Source organism: Acanthochromis polyacanthus, chromosome 19 (genome assembly GCF_021347895.1).
Source record: "Acanthochromis polyacanthus isolate Apoly-LR-REF ecotype Palm Island chromosome 19, KAUST_Apoly_ChrSc, whole genome shotgun sequence".
Taxonomy (NCBI): domain Eukaryota; kingdom Metazoa; phylum Chordata; class Actinopteri; family Pomacentridae; genus Acanthochromis; species Acanthochromis polyacanthus.
Genome location: NC_067131.1, coordinates 4,742,254 through 4,759,405, shown reverse-complemented (window position 1 = coordinate 4,759,405; position 17,152 = coordinate 4,742,254). Strand labels below are relative to the sequence as shown.

General features: G+C 39.6%; 1 protein-coding gene across 2 annotated transcripts in view; it reads right to left on the bottom strand.

Moving 5' to 3' along the window:
• Nucleotides 1-17,152, bottom strand: part of LOC110968146 (thyroid hormone receptor alpha-B) — a 233,498-nt gene that overhangs the window by 108,819 nt on the left and 107,527 nt on the right. Inside the window, exon 4 of one of the 2 annotated variants that reach the window (XM_051939776.1) lies at nt 4,533-4,616. The exons of the other annotated variant lie outside the window; for it this stretch is intronic. The gene's annotated coding sequence lies outside the window, so the exon portion shown is untranslated. The remainder of the gene's footprint in view (nt 1-4,532; nt 4,617-17,152) is intronic. 2 annotated transcript variants of the gene reach the window in all.

Genomic DNA, 17,152 nt, shown 5'->3' with positions numbered 1-17,152 from the left:
AAAGCAGAAAAAATCCTCAGATTTTTAGCTTTTAGCAAGCCTTTCAATTAGCCATGTGTGATGTGCATGTTCTGCAGGAAAATTAATGAGTGCATGTCAACTTTTCTGTATTATCCAAACAGTATGATACATTCAGCACGGTGAAACATCTCTCTAGAGGCTGAAAATGAGCCACTTATTTTCTTTTACATATGAATCTTAAATTGTTTGTTTTACTGATGTCTTTTTTATTGTTCTGTTTTTATTGTTTGTCCGTTTTAACTGTTTTTATTTTGTGTACAGCACTTTTATAAATAACATTCTTATTATCAGTTAGTAGAGGTTGCACAGATGTAGATAAATACTCACAGAATGCAGAGCCGCCATGTTTTCTAGTATTAATAACACCTGTGGGCACACATTTAATCCAGTTTAATTGACTAAATTTATTCAAATAAAGAATTTTACCTCCTGTTTTTCACTTATATTAATGACTTATGGCACTAAAACTTCCCTGTTCTGCACTAAAGTCAATTTAGAGATGTCTGTAGGGTTAAAATGAACTTCCAGATAACAGAATGGACAGCTGTGAGTCTGTAGTCCACTAAATAAAAGTTTCAGGCTTCAGTTTGCCTAAAGCTAATGTGTCTAAGTGAGGATTGTTTGAGCGGCTAAATGAGACGACCTTCTGTCTGACTGAACTTTCTTTAAACATTCTTCTTGTTAAAAGCTAAAATATTTAAGTCTTCACGGATACGCAGCACAAAGAGTGAATAAATAATCGCACTGAGGCATAACTATTAATGAAGCGCTGGCAGCAACATGACATATTTGGCTTATTTCACTTCCAAATTAAAAGCATGAACCTGCATCGACAGCCGGTGTGTTCGGGTTGACGGGATTCTTTTCATCAGGTGCTGAGTGATGACGTGGTTGTCACGGAAACCGCTTTAATTATGAACCAGCTCAATCTGCAAAACTTTTTCTGTCTTTTTTTTGTTTTTTTTGGTTTGCCATGCATGTTGTTCAGACATGTGGGAAGTTTTTTATGGGGAGTTTTTATCTTTGCTGTGTAATTGGGCTGTAAAGCAAACGTCTTTGATCCGACTGAAGTTTCAGCCGGTGCTTTGAATGCAGCACCCCTATGGGGACGTTATTTACCAGCGTCTCAACCCCTATGCATCATTTGTGAAGCTGATATAATGATGGCCGTGTCCTCTCGCTGCCTCCGCTGGCTGTGAACCGTAGCCCATTACCAGAATTAACCCAGGAATTCAGAATAAAAGTCAGTAAACTGTGACTCGCTTCAGCTGCTACACATTTAGCAGGACTGCCTCTGCCTCTAATCCCTGCTCAAAGAATATTTAGGACAGGAGAGGATACACTGAGCTTCTGCATTCTTTGGAGCTGCCATCACGAGTATTCATGACAAACCCTCTGGCAGCAGCAAAATACAAATATCACCGCAGGAAAATATTAAACGTGCTAATTCCTGCAAGGCCGCATGCTCGTGTTTAGTCCAACCTTTTTATTCTACATGTTCCATTTAAACTAATCACTAAAATAAACAGTTCTCTCTAAGCGGATTCTTTTGAGCAACAGTGAAGTCATTAATGATTCAGATTTAACCAAGAGTCACGCAACAAAAATACAGACTTTTTGCATCCGGTAACAGACGACAACCGAGTTAAAAAGCAAAACAAAACATGCTTAATCAAAAAAAAATGAATGCAGCATGGCTCAAAAACCACCTGCAGAAGAGCAAATTCCTGAAGATACACGCAAAAATGGAGTTGTAAACAATGCAAATTAAATACGACAGTATGAAAATACAAATATTACTGTAAAAACATCTGGAGCAAATGTCTAAAGATGCATCCAGCACGGTGAAACATCTTTGCAGAGTCAAAATGAAACATGGCAGCATCAAAATACAAATATTCCAGTTGGAAAAACATCCAGAGTGCTAATTTCTGCTCGTGTTTAGTCTGGCTAATCAATGCACAGCTGCCAAACCGCCACACAGATGTTATCTCTTTACTCTGGGATGTATTTCGGCACCAAACGAAGCGATGCGGAGCGTCAGGCCTCAGCTCGGTGGCTCACCATCGCAGCCCCGCCAGGCTTTCTGCAGCTAAACAAACAGTCTAAACAGATAACCCAGACAGCGCACACTGTACAGCATCACGGAGGGAACGCAGCAGACAGACTGCCCACGCCGGCTTCCTCTAACACGAGCAGACACTGGAATAACACGGAACCTGAGGAGAACCGGAGACAGAAGAAGACGACGAGCTCTGGAGAAACCAGCATGTGTGTCCCCTCGCTGACCTCCGTGTGCTGCTGCCATGTAATTATCCTTCTCATTAGTAAAAAACCCCAGGGTTGTCTTTATTAACTGTCCCGCTGCCTGTTCTCCTGGACGGTCGCGTGTCGTTATTGTGTCTACGTTTAATTAAGAGCCTGTTGTCGTCCCAGGTCGCTGTCTATCAGCTAACGGAGCATCATTAACACCAGGCCGTTTGATTCTGACTTTACAAAAAAGTCCACGTTTACGCGACCTCTGATAAGATCTGTGAGAAACGAGGAGTAAACGCACAAATATGGAACATTATATTTGATGTTCTGCCTGGTTTGAGGGTTTTATTGTGAACATTTTGTGTAAATTATATGAAGAAAATGCACTTACGACATGTAAACTGACCAGAAAAATAGACACACCCCTGTGCTCTGCCCTCTGATTTCACCATCCTGGTGAAAATGTATTAATATTTACAGCTAAAATGACCTTTTCCAGCAATTGTCGTACATTTCTACAGTTCCTGCATCTAAAATATGAATATTTTCCTTATTTATGACGAGCATTTCAACCTATTTTCACTGGCGGGAGTCGAAAAGCATGGTGTCTTTTTTTGAAGTTGGCAGAATTACACCATTTATTAGAACTATAAATGGTGAAAACAGAGAGAATAGTGGAATTTTCAGCTTTTTGACTGTAAAACGGAAAAATCTAAGCTGAAAATCGCGAGTTTTCCTTGAAAAAAAAGTCACTTTTTTGTATCATCCTTGTGAAAAGTATGAATATTTGTAGCTAAAATGACCTTCTCCTTCAATTGCTCTACATTTCTGTAGTTTCTACATCAAAGATTTCAATATTCTCTTGTTCACAGCGAGCATATTTGACTGTTTCATGAAGTATTTTGAACCAGAAAATGAACAAATTAAATCGCTAAATATGCCAGTGGGTTTGAAAAGTATGGTATCTTCTTAAAAACATGCCAAAGTTAGGCAATTTTTTTAGAGCTATAACTGATAAAAACAGAAAGAACAGTGGGATTGTCAACATTCTGACTGTCTAACAGGAAAAGGACCCAAATCTAAGCTTAAAAAAAATCACTTTATTCTATAAGTCTCATTTAAAAAAAATGCCAAAAATCCACGTTTTCCCAATAACCACGTTCTGTAAAAAAACTAAAATTCTTTGCTTCTTGTTGCAGCCATAGAGCCATGATCCACTCAGCTGTGACCAACAGTCACCTGACAAAAAATCTGCAACTTTCCAGCTGAACTGCAGGCAGTGTACAGAGCGCCTATGGAGGAAATGCAAGTAGTGAAATATCTATAGTAAATAAAGCCACTATTTTATTTTTCTAGCATTGCTAAGAGCTGTGAGAACACAGAAAAATGTCATACATGTTAAGTCCACATTTAAACATTTTTGCAAATTTAAAAACAAAGACATTCAGCTTTTGCTTTGTGCTTTTTTGTGATTTATGACGTTATATTTACGATTTTCTGCACAGAATACACTTCTGAGTTCTCTCTACTTCTAGCCCTGGCTGTTCTGTCTCCACAGAGGTGCAGGATTTTATATTGCAGTGAAAAATGAGCCCACAGTGGATAAAAACACCCAGAAAGTGCTGCCTGGGGATGGGAGGGTTAAACTATAAAATCGTCACATTAATAAATAAGGAACCAGCGGCGGGGGAACATCTGTTTTCTGCTGTGCTCTCCGGTATATTTTCTGAGGTGTGTTTTGTCCTTGCGAGGACCCCTGACCCGAGCGTTGACAGTCTGACTCCTATCTGCCGTGTATCTGTGTGGAGCTTTAACAGAGCCCCAGAAAACTGAAGCTCACATTCAGATTCCTCACATGCTGCAGAGACGCACCTCCAGCTCCACACATACACGGTTTATTCATCATGTTTTACAGTATTGTTCCTCCCCTTCCTGCTGCTTCTTCTACCAGCACAGTTGCTTCTTATGCACATTTGAGAAGCGTTTTTTTTTCCCTCGGCATCACTGCTGCCTTTACACTTTCACACCGAGCAAACACGAGGATGTGTTTCCTGGCTGAACCCTCCGGGAACCAGAGCAGCTTCAAAAACCGCCGCTCCAAACTGGATGTTCACATTTATGCCCCCCGCCTCCTAAAATACTGGCCGGTTTTCCCGCTCTGAGCTGCTTTTACGCAACATGTCTCTGTGTTTGTGTGCAGCGGATCCAGTTAATTAAACACCCTGCTGGGCCCGAGGCTGTAGGTGTTAGCTTACCGCTGCTATCGATCCGCGCCCCGTCTCTCTATTAAAGCCAAGACTGAAGAAGCATCATATCTGCACAGCATCCCTCGACAGTATCTGGTGCAAAACAACGCAGAAAAAACATGATAAGATAGAAAGAAAAGCAGGCGAGAAGACAGAAAAATGCACTCTAATTAACCATCTTCTACTTAATTGTATTACTTTTCCATCAAATGTACTATGCTTCTGGAGTTTCTGCATGAAAATGTCAATATTTTCCTTTCTTAATTGAGCATATCTAGTTATTTTGAGCCAAGAAATTAACAGGACCCTTAAAACCTGTAAGTGGGTTTAAAAAGCATCTTATCTTTGCAAAAATAGCCAAAACTCACACCATTTACCAGAGCCAAAACCTATAAAAACAGAAAGAATGGTTGAGTTTTCTGCTTTCTGACCTTAAATTTGTAATTTTCCTGAAAAAAAAAAAATCACTTAGCTCTACATGCCTCATGGTTAATCATACATGATGAGTTCAAGGACTGTCGGAAAGTTGAAAAATCTCTGGTTTTGGGGTTCAGGGTTCTGTTTTCTGCAATTTTTGGGAAGACAAGATGTAAAAATTATAAAATTTGTCAAAAAAACAACCATTTGGTGGAAACAGATTTAGAAAAAAAGCTCAAATTCTGTGGAAAATAGCACAAAAAACACGACAAGATGGAAAGAAAAGCAGGCAAGGGGACAGAAAAATGTGATTTAATTAGGCAGTTTTAATGAAATGATAATATTAACAGCTGAAATGTCTTTTCCCCTCAAATGTACTATGTTTCTGGGGTTTCTGCAACTAAAATGTCAATATTTTCTCCTTGCAAGTGAGCATATCCAATTAATTTGAGCCAAAAAATCAGCAGAATGATCCTCTGGACCTTTAAAAAGCACGTTATCTTTCCAAAAACTGCTAAAATAGGTCATTTACCAGAATCAAAAACTATAAAAACACAAAGAATGGTGGGGTTTTCTACGTTCTGAGTTTAAATTTGTGATTTTTCCTGGAAAAAAAAAGATCACTTTACATGTCTCATGGTTAATCACACATGAGTTCAAGGACCGTCGGAAAGTTGAACAATCCTCTGGTTTTGGTGTTCTGAGGTTTAATCTGTTCATTTTTTTGTTTAATAATTAGAATTTGCTGACATAGCTGAAACCATATTGTGAAATATATCGTGAAATGTGCAATTTTTCCTTAAAAATCGCAAAATATGCCAAAAATAAAACACTCAGATTGCAAATCTATACTATAATGTGCATTTTTTTCCCTTTAAATCGACAAATTTCCCAAAAATAAAATGGTTCCAGTAATAAAATTTATTAAAAACCTCAAAAGACTCTGCATAATAATCAAGAAAACATGATAAAATGCATTAAAAAAAGGAAAAATCCTCAAAAAAAAAACAAAAACGGTGAAAACTGTTGCATTTTCCGACTGCCTAATGGGAAAATTAACCAAACCTGTGCTTAAATTCGCAATTTTTCCCTGAAAATTTGCCAAAAAAAAGCTGTTTGCACTGATCACATTTTATAAAAAACACGAAATTCTGTGTAAAATAAAGAAAACTTGATTAAACATCAATAAAAGGAGGCCAGAGCAGAGAAAAAGCAGAAAAGAGAGCGGAAAGGGAGGGAAGTATCCACAGTGGATGTCGTCTTATGAGCCATTAAACCAAAGCCATTAAATCCATTTCCTCTAATCTGGACAGGGCCGTCCCAGGGCAGGAAATGCCAGCCAGCCAGCTCCTCCAGGGGACACCAGCCATTGTGCTGCAAACAGAGCATAAACTGGAGATCTGATTTAATAAAACGCCTTTTTTTTCCTTCTCTGCTGGAGGAAGGCTGCCTGATCTCATCTTTCACCCTTTTGTTTCAGAGACGAATCACACACCTCGTTACTGACAGCTGACCAGTCTGACAGGCAGCAGAAACATGACTCCTGCAACATATATGATGCTGATATGTGCGTTTTCATGGGAATTAAAGAGCGAGGAACATGTCCTGATGTTGACCCAGCAGCAGCAGGGAAACATTAGAAAACACAGAACTGACAAAACGTCTGATAAAGACAAAGAGAGTTTGATGAAGTACAAGATAAAAATGTAGAAAAGTGAACTTCATGCTTGATTTGTTCCCTCAGTAAACAGAGTTTGTCTGTCTGTCTGTCTGTCTGTTAGCAACATTACTCAAAGACAGAACAACCAATTTGGATGAAATTTTCAGAGAAGGTCAGAAATGACACAAGGAGCAAGTGATTAGATTTTGGCAGTGATGCGGCTCATAGTCTGGATCCACGGATTTGTTAAAGATTTCTGCATCATCACAGCAAAAAGACTGAAAATAAAAAAATAGGATGAAAAAATTGCAAAAAAGAGATTAGAAATGACAAGACAATAAACCAACAAAAACAAATAAAATGGACAAAAAAGTAAAGATAAAAATCACAAAAAGGTTGAAAATGACAGAAAATGAGCCAAAAAACAACAAAAAGACGTGGTGCTGCTGACGATCACATGACTGCGGTCCTTCTACAAATCTACCGTCGATCGATCTCATTTTTCAAATAGCAGTGGATGTCGCAGAATAAGAGGCTCGACACACGGGAAGCGACAGTTGAGGGGGGAATGCGAAAGTCATCGCAACAGGAGATAAATTCAACACACGGTGCGCGATACTTGGCAGCGTCAGGTGACGGCGACACACGGCGCGCTGTGCTAAAGCACAGATCGCTCGTCTCCCTTACTTCCGATTAGCCGTGAAATTGGAGGGATTTTTTTTACGTTTTCAAAGAGTTTCATGACAGAAAAGCATAAAGATGAGGAGCCAGAAGATATTGCTTGATTTAGCCGAAATTTTACTCTTGACATTGGCTTATAAAAGAAAGAAACAACCCTGGGTCCATGCCAAATTGAAAACTCGGAAAGAGCATGGAGAATACCACCATTTGATGCCAGATCTCAAAAAAGATCCAGAAAAATTCCAGGCCTACTTTCGCCTTAGCCCAGAACTTTTTTCCCAAAGCGGACCATTAACGTATAGGAGCGGACTGTACTGTGTAACATGCTGGAAGCTCATTGGTCAGTGAGTGAAACCCTCGCTGATTGGTTGATGCTCCGGGCGACAGCGACAAAAGTTGAACGTTTTTCAACTTTCTTGTATTGCGTCGCAAGCCAGCGGGTGCACGTCTACGTGAACGAAATTTCACATGCACCAATGTCGCCACTGCGGTGTTGGGAGTGGGGAAAGCGATGTTTGTCTCGTCGCACAGCAGCCATAGAAAATGAATGGAGCACGACTGTTATCGCTTCCCGTGTGTTGAGCCCCTAAGAAAATACTTCATGTTTTACAGTCAAAAAGCTGCACTTTATGCCAGGAATCTTCATTATTAACTGATCCAACATGGATGTATCTTGTTTTGCCTGAAATCTGGTGTTACTTTCAGAGAAGCGGCACACTGACGCACGTTTCTCCCAGCGGTAGGAGGTTGTGTTTGTTGAAAACTTCTCTCCCATCGCTGCCGTATCCTCCTGAGAACATCCCGGCCGCCTTCCTCGCGCTGTAGTTCTTTAATTCCCTTCTGTGGATCCATTCCTTCAGCCTCTTTGTGCAGCACCTGCAGTAATAGTGCGACACTATTTGGGCGGCTCGATAATGGCTCGCGTCATTCAATCTTCTCCGAGGACAAGCGAGTGTGGGGGCTTTGCTGGCGATGCCTTTTGTGTGTCTGTATGTGAGTGTGTGTCTGTAGGGGATGTTCCTTTATCCTGCAGCGCTCCATTAGAACACAATGGGAGACCGTGGAGGGAACATCACCGGAGAGACGTTTGTTCTGTGAAAGGTGAGACGGCAGTTTACACCACCGGCGAGCTCGGATAAGGTTCTCTCCTTTTAGTTTCCTTCCTCTTTAAGTTGTGCATTTTGCATTTCTCTATGAACTCGTGCAAACTCCAAAGGAATTCGGAAGGTGTGGAATTCACAAGGAATTGTTAAAAGCCTTTTTAATGGAACATTTAGGAAGGTTTTCTTCGAATTTTGCTTTTAAATTTGTGCAATGTGACATTTAAAATGTGCAGAAAAACAAAAAAACACAAGATTGTGTAGAAATCTATGGGAAAATGAGTAAACGTCTACCTTCAGTAAAGATAAATGTTTATCCTTTAACTTTCTTTCTTCTTTCTCTTGAGCATTTTGCATTTCTCTACAAACTCCTGCACCATGTAACTGACCCAAAACGAACTGCAGAGGTTGAACATGGGCTGCAAAGGAAGTTGTGGAATTCATGAGGAATTATTTTAGGGAGTATAGAAACGTCTGCTTGTGCAAAAACCTGGGAACTTTCTAAAGAAATGTGCATTCAAATTTGTGTAAAGCCGTACTTGCGTGCATAAAACGTGCATAAAAACACCTTGAGATTGTGTAGAAATTTACGGGAAAATGAGCAAACTTCCAGTGATTTGTGACCTCAGTAACCACCTGTTTGCTTTAATAAGTTCCTATTATTTTGTTTTCCTTTATCTTCTATGGTGCATTTTTGCATTTCTCTACAAACTTGTGCAAAAGTCTTCGTTCAGCATTATATAACTGAATCTGTAAATCAAAACTGAGCTACAGAGGTTGAGTTTGGGCTCCACACGAATCTGAAAGTTGTGGAAGTCAAGAATTGTTTGTCAGCATAGAAATGTCTCTCCTGCAAAATTCGTTTTTTTCTACTTTTGCTTTCAAATTCATTTAATCCGATACTTAAAACGTGCATAAAAATTAAAAAATCTGCAGGAAATTGAGCAAACTTCCGCTGATTTGTGACCTCAGTAACCACCTGCCTCCTCAAATAAGTTTCTATCATTTTATTTTCCTTCTTTTCTCTGCTGTGCACATTGTAGCTAATGTTGCATTTCTCTCCAAACTGGTGCAGAGGTTTCCGTCCTGCATTGTGTAACCCAATCTGTAAATCCAAACTGAACTGCAGAGGTTGCACTCTGGCTCCAGAGCTGCTCTTTTTTTCCCCTCTTCTCGCCTTCATCTGGAATCCTTTCAGCTCCCTTGTTGCCACAACAACACGTGTTCCAAACCACAACTTCCGGGCGACACTGCGAGCCGATTGGCCGAGAGCGGTACATACCCCCGACACGCCTACTCTGAAACGCTAAGCGAGGATCCTGGCTCCGGTTCTCGGCCTTTCTGCCCCGCCAGTTGGCGGTTTTTGCATCTGTAAGTGTGCGACCCACCCACCGCACACACATCACAAACACCCCTCATTAAGCATAGGAGGAAAAAAAGAGAAAGAAGGGTGCATTAGTGCTGCAGTCAGCGCGTTAGCAAACGTCAGAGCCGAGGACAGCTGGCAGCAGCGACCGGCTGTGTCAGAACACATCGCTCACACCTCCATGCTGCCGTGTTTTTATTCCAGCCGCTGCTTCATTGACGATTTGCCGAAACGAAACGCAGAAGAGATGGGACTCTCTCTGAGCTCCTAGCGAAGGGAATTCACTCCTTAAGGGTTCCTGTAACCCCTCGCTTTGCCGTGTTTTTCTACTTTCCAAAGGCTCGCCCCTTTTCGACCGGACACTCATCCCACAGCGAGAAATCACTTCAGAGCACCTATCAGAGCGTCGACACGCCGCTTCGCCGCCGATGCTCGCATTGATTGACGGTCCAAAGCCTCGCACACAGAAGGAGACAGTAAAAAGATATATTTCCTCATGATCTGCTAAAAGTAGAAGACGGCGGTTTGGCGACGCCATCCAGCTCCTTCTGCTTAGCCGGGCAAAATCTTTCATAAGTTTTATAAGATGAGAAAAAACAGCATATGGCTCGTATAGGAGGGGGATTCCAGCGCTACCCTAAAGCACCAAAAACAGCATAAAACTTAAAGTTGAGGGAAAATTAATGAACCGTGCATGAAATAAGTGGACCCGTCTGAAGAATATCAGTCATAAAAGATTGTAAAAAGCTATTAAATATGTTTCTTGACTCCGGCTGTAGAGTCCCGACTCAAAGGCTAGAAAATCTGCTAAAGGTTCCACTTGTTTGATTCCTTTTAGGGTTCAGTCACTTAATGCAGGTTAAAGTTTAAGGCTGTGACGCACCGAGCCAGGAAACGCCCCAGAGGTGGAGAAACGTCTGGAAGCAGAAAGCAGCGGCTCCCCAGCAGGGCGGTCATCGATTATGGTCATTAAGAGAGAGGAAATGAAGGAGAAGAATAAAAAACGAGAGGGCAGAAGTGACGGGAAAACAAAAAGGTAAATGAAAGCAGGGAGGTGAAAGGGAGGAATGAAGTAGGCGGGAAAAGGGAGCTGAAAGCAGTGAAAAAAACGTGCTTTATTGGGGTAAGCATGTAAAACTGCTGTTTTACCCCAAAAAACTATACAACAAAGAGAGAATCAACCTTTTTGATGTGCAGTCTTTTTGTAGAAGTCTTTTTTTTAAAGTCAAAAAACACCTCAAGCAAGTGCAGAAACTTTTTTTTCAAAAATTTTCATTACATTTTTGAGTTTTTTTGGGGGGGGAGCAAAACAATATTTATAATCAGAACTTCGCCAAGGCCTCTCACTCACTGTGTGAAATGAAATCTTTAAAACATTTTTGGCTTGCAGTGCTGGATTTGTAGTAGGATCACAACCATGTGACAGACAGATGATGTAGTGTTCACTTGTCATGGTTACAGTGACACGGACTACAAGCCGCATCACTGCCAAAATCAAATCACTTTCTAATCTTTCTGTCATTTCTGACCTTGCCTGAAAATTTCATCCAAATACATTAGTCAGTTTTTGAGTAACATTGCTAACAGACAGACGGACGGACGGATGGACGGACGGACGCCGATCGACACACAACTCCGCCAAGGAACGGGGCATAAATTGTCAGAAGCTGAAAATGTTCAAACAGAAACAATCATTGGGAATTTTCAACTTTCTTGCAGTTGTGGAGCAAACAATCTTCAGAAAATTTAACCAAATCTGTCAGCTATTTTCTGTACACCTCATTTTCTAAAAAGATGCCAAAAAAAAAAAACATTCGCTCAAGCAAAATTCTGTCCAAAACTAAAAATTCTACGTTTTGTATCGCAACTAAAAAGCCATGAGTGGCTCAGCCACGATCAACAGTCACATGACAAAAAAATCAGGAAGTCAGACAGACAAACCATCACCGATCGTCACATAACTCCACCATGGAGTGAAAAGACATGATAGAAACTAGCATTATGCAGAAAACACAGAAAAAGAAGTCGCATAACAGCACAAAGCTGCTAAGCGTTGACTGAAAGCAGCAGCATCCTGCAGGCCTCGGCTAAATAAAACCTCTTCAGCACCAACATTTAACTCACAATAAACTCCTGCTCCATCCAGAAACTGTAGATTTCTTATTTCAGCCTCATCATAAAGCTGCAGCTCGCCGCCAGCAGCCGCAGTCCAGACTGATATAAATTTAACAAGTCTCAAGGCCACTCACCCATTTCTTCTTCTTCTTTTTTTGAAGTTTCCAGACCTGGTTTTATTTCTATAACTTATGAGCAGCCAAGGCTACACCGAGGACCAGAATAAAGGGAAGAGGAGGACGGAGCTGAGCGTGAAGCCCAGCGTCTCCCGGGCGGTTGGCCGGTGCATAATGGTGGTAATTAGCTGATCAGACAGATTGACAGTAGAAGGAGCTGTGGGTGGGCTCTACTAATCCACACCATTAGCCGGGAGATGTGTGGTTTCTGTAGGGATGGATGTGTTTATGTAGAGAGAGTCGAAGAAGCAGATTAAAGGAAATAAACATGGTGAAGGAGGCAGATTTTCAGCTTTCAGATCAGTTTCTGAAGCTTGTTAGCTGCTAGCGCTCGAATAATGCAGATATCTTACTACTCTTATATTTGAATTTGCTTTCACGCTCGTTTCCTGTCTGTTCTCGGTAAACACTGTTTGCGGTTCAGCCCAAAAGTTGGTCATTTTTAAGTCTTTTTTTTTTGTCATCATTTTTTAAACAGCAGCTTGAGTTGCATCAAAGATCTTTCCAGTTGAAAACATGACTGGTGTTACAAATTAACCTAAAAAATGCTAATTATGGCGTGAGTTTACCACATTTACTCACAACATCATAGATTTTATGCAACAAATCGACTGATTTCCTCAAAAAATCTGCAAATTATGCTTCAAGACATGCTTTCTTAACTTTTTTTTTTAACAATTTATATTACATTTGGTTTAAATGTTAACTCCATTTCTATGAGCTGATTCTGTCAAATGGCCAGATTTTAGTTAAACAGCGGCCACTTCAGTTGTTTTTATGCAACCAAATTACTGTCGTGGTTGAAACTTTGGCAAAATTATTCCGTTAACTTATCAGTTCTTTGGATCCTTCACCACGGCGGAAACTGAAAGACTTTGAGAGGCGATCAGTGAACGGTTTCTCTGAGTCTCTGACTGTTGGTTGCAGCTGTGTCACTCATGGCTTCTTTCTCTGGAAACAGAACAACCATGAAGAAGTAGACAGAGATGTCTTCTGTGCAGACTGACAATTTCAGGGCCATAAAATAATATAAAAGCTAAACATTGAATTTTTACTATAATTTGCTTTTCAAAAATTTTAAAAACGTGAAAATCAACATGAATAACATTTGTCAGTATTATTGTGAATTAAGCAAATTATATGTTTTTTCCAATTGGGTTGTTGTTCCTGTAGTGGAAAATTATACCCATTTTGAGTCCAATATGTTGATGTTTTGGTGAAAGGACTAGAACAGCCCTTCAGTTTGACTTTTGGACATTTGTAGAAATCATTATTGTTCATTTAACCCAAAAACATAAATGAGGTGATTTAAAAGTCACCTTCAAGTGCTTTCCCAGTCCGTTATTTATCCAGCACCCAGTTTTCATGTTATATTATTGCAATTTCTATGCTTTTTTTGGACATTTGAACACTGTTTAGTTGTATTAATCTGGAAATAGTCTTGACAAAACTGCACGCTCATGTCGGAAAACAACGATTTTGTTAGTAGCATTCATTATGTTTTTATGTTGTCTTGTCTGTTTTATACATGAAATATCCTCTTGAAGTCCTATTTTGGAGAAATTTGCTTCAGAATTTGAACATTTCATATGCTTTTTTTGCACTCTTGTATCGGAAAACAACAATTTTGATGGTGCCGATCATTATTTTTTATGTTTTTTAGTCCGTTTTATTCGTGTTATATCCTCTTGAAGTCATGTTTTGGCGAAATTTACTACAGTAATTGCACTTTGTGTCGTAAACTTTGCTCTAAATTTGCATTTTTAGAGCTAAATCTCAGCAGAAACTACATGTTTTGTGCTTTTTTTTTTGTGCAAAGATTGTCTAAAACAACCACGATGCACACCTGGTACGTTGCGGGAATCTTAAAACGCCAACAGAAACCTTTAAACCTGAGATTCAGACTCACACCTGAACACACTCGTCATGTGAGGACTGACCAGACGCAGAACCAAACCAGACCCCTCAGCCGCTAGTTAAAGGAAACCAGGCCGGGACTCAGATCAGGACCTCCCACCGCATCGCCGCCTCCACGTGTTTCATCTGTTCCACATCCTCCTAACGACATTTACGACCTGATTGATGGGACAATGGCCAGGCTGCTGCCGTTTGATCGGAGAAGGCCACCCTGAACGCTCTCTGAGGAAATACCGGACACGCAGGAGGAAAAACACAAGTAACGCTGCCGCACCGTTTGGCTGCAGGGAGCTCTCAAAAAAACGCACGATATTTGTGGTAAAATACGGCGTATGAGTGTAGAAATGCAGCTAAAACACCTTAGCAGGGTGCAAAAAGCAAAAAAAGCACAAACATAAAGCAAACCGTCGCTTTTCTGGACGTTCTCCAGACTTTCTAATAAGCAGGAAGTCGAACAGCATCGTTGTTGTGAAGTTAGAAGACGAAACTGCAGATGAAGAAGTCAGTAAATTCGACACTGGAGAAAAGAGAGAAAATATCCGTTACGGTTTGTTATTTGATGTGCTTTCTGAACTTCCGACCTCACAGAGATTTTACAGAGAAAAGACAAAAACAAACAATAATTACGACGCAGCGAATGTGGCGTCCGGTAAAGACTTCTGACGGAAAAAGATTGTTGACTTATTAGTGACAAAAGTGTGTTTTTTATTGTCTGAAATTAACGATATAGATGTCAAGAACATGTTTTTTTTTTTACTAATTCCTAGAGATGTCATCAGATTATTTTGTAAATTATTTTGTCTAGTTTTACTACAAAATAAAATATAGTTTAGTATGTATATATCTGTAAAAAAAGTTTTTCAGATATTTGATTTAATATTTACTATAAATAATAATTTAGACAAACAATTCCCATTTTCCGATAGATTTTCACTGTTTTGGAAAATTACAGATAATAGCTAAAAAAAAAAAAACACAGAAAAAATAATTTACATACAAAATGTCCACATCCAAAATCTGTAAAAAAAAAAAAAAAAAAAGATATTTATATAATAATAAAAAATAATTAAAATGTAAAAAATAATAATTTGTTTTGCACAATTTTTTAGTGTATTGAAATGAGCAAAAATATAACTACTTATCTGTACATTAAGTACTAAAAATGGTAAAACATTTTTGAAATCTATTATGTATTAAAAAATAGATTTATCCTGGTTAATATTTTACAAAGGTTGACCACATAATTACACTGTTTTTATTATATTTAAATCAACATTTTACAGACATTCGTTATTTGCAAGAACATGTATTTATATTTAAAATTTAAATAGAGCAAATACTTTTTTTTTATTCTTTTACTGATTTTCCCTGTTTTGTTAAATCACAAATAAACAATAAAATCAGAAAAAATATTTATTTACATGTTAACTGTTAAAATGGCTTATAAATAGCAATTTGATCTTTTATAACATGTAACTGAATTATGGCGCTATTTTCCTGTATCTGAATCAGCTAAAGTGTCATTATTTTACAGATATTTGTTTGTTTTTTTACTGTTTATACAGCTTTCTTTAGAGTGCAGGAATAGATTCCAAAACCAGGTATAAAACAGGCTGTAGGGTTAAATAATAAACAACAGAACCAAAAAAATGACATTTTTAACACGTTAAATAATAAAAATCACTGTAAACAATGTCCACATCAAAAATTCTGTATTTAAATCGGCAGACATCTCATTATTTTACAGATATTTGCTGTTATTTTCACCGTTTTTAGAGATTTTTGGGGTTCGGTGTTCCACTGGAAACAGACGTCGGATTGAAACGACTCAACCGGTGCACGGAGGAACCGGTTTCACTGTTCTCTAAAGGAAAACACCTGGAGAGGAATGTTTACCGCTTCGGCTGACTTTCAGGGGGGAAAAAAAAGAAGAAGAAGTAATGATTACACATGAGTAGGGACACAAAGAACACCTGAGGTCAGGCGAGTCTGCAGGTCGGACACGCAATGGAAAAGTACAAAAGCTCAGGGAATACGTATACGGATACCGGGCTGTGATGCTTTACGGAGGCTCACACAGTGCACAACACTCTCAACACCAGCAGAGATAACAAACCCCAACGCCACACACCGGTGATTACGTCTTATGAGTGCAGTTACATCGGTCATTTCCATTACATTTGGATGAAGCAGAGGGGGTGTTTGGCTGATTTGCTTCATGTTCAGCTGCAGCTTTTCGATGCACAGAGCACAAGGAAGCAGAGGAGATGCTAAGTCTAGCAGTAAATACGCAGCTTTAAGGCTGAGGCTGCGAGTTAGCGAGCCAAAAAACAATCAGCAGTCCAGAATATTAGTGGTGTAGTGTATTTAAAGGCCCCACATGGTGTTTCTGAGATGCTAGAAACGCTGCTACTAAATCTGCCCATTACCACCTGAAGAACATTTCTAGAATCGAGAATTTTCTTGATTTTTATTTCCTGTTGCCTGAGTCCTAACCAACCCCAGGGAACGGGACCAGATTCCGGTCCTCAGATCACTACACTGACTTCCTGTTAGTCAAAGGATAGAGCTCAGGATCTGACTCCTGGTCTACAAAGCACTGAATGGTCTTGAACCAGAGTACACCCTGGACTGATGATCCTCATATGAAGCATCCAGAGCCCTCAGGCCATCAGGAACAGGCTTACTGTGCGCTTCGAGCCAAATAAGCGGCGTTTCCACCTTTAACTGAAGTGTAAATACCAAAATCTCAAAAATACCCCTTCAGACTTTCTGGATTTCATCTGTAACAAAGCTAAAGATCCATTTCCGTCACCATGCAGCCCACAGTTATTCTTTTTCACAATAATCCAAAAGGGATTATGTTCATGGTATGAAACATCCAAATATATAATTTTCATTGGAGGAAATGAGATTTTAAGGGTTAAATGCTATTACAGACACCATAATCCCCGAGGATCATAAAAATACAGCGAAGGTTAAATCAGGCACATCTCCATTGTGACCTGTCGGATTACTCCTCTAAAACACCATGTGAACAGAGAACCGTACACTGTTCTCTGCTCCTCTGTATATCAGCAGCTGGCTCATGACGGACCAGAACAGCTGAGCAAACTGAGAAGAATCTCAGTCAACAGAGTTTTGATTCATTTGTTGATTTGTGGTTAAAAAGAAACTACTTTAAACTCTAAAAGTAG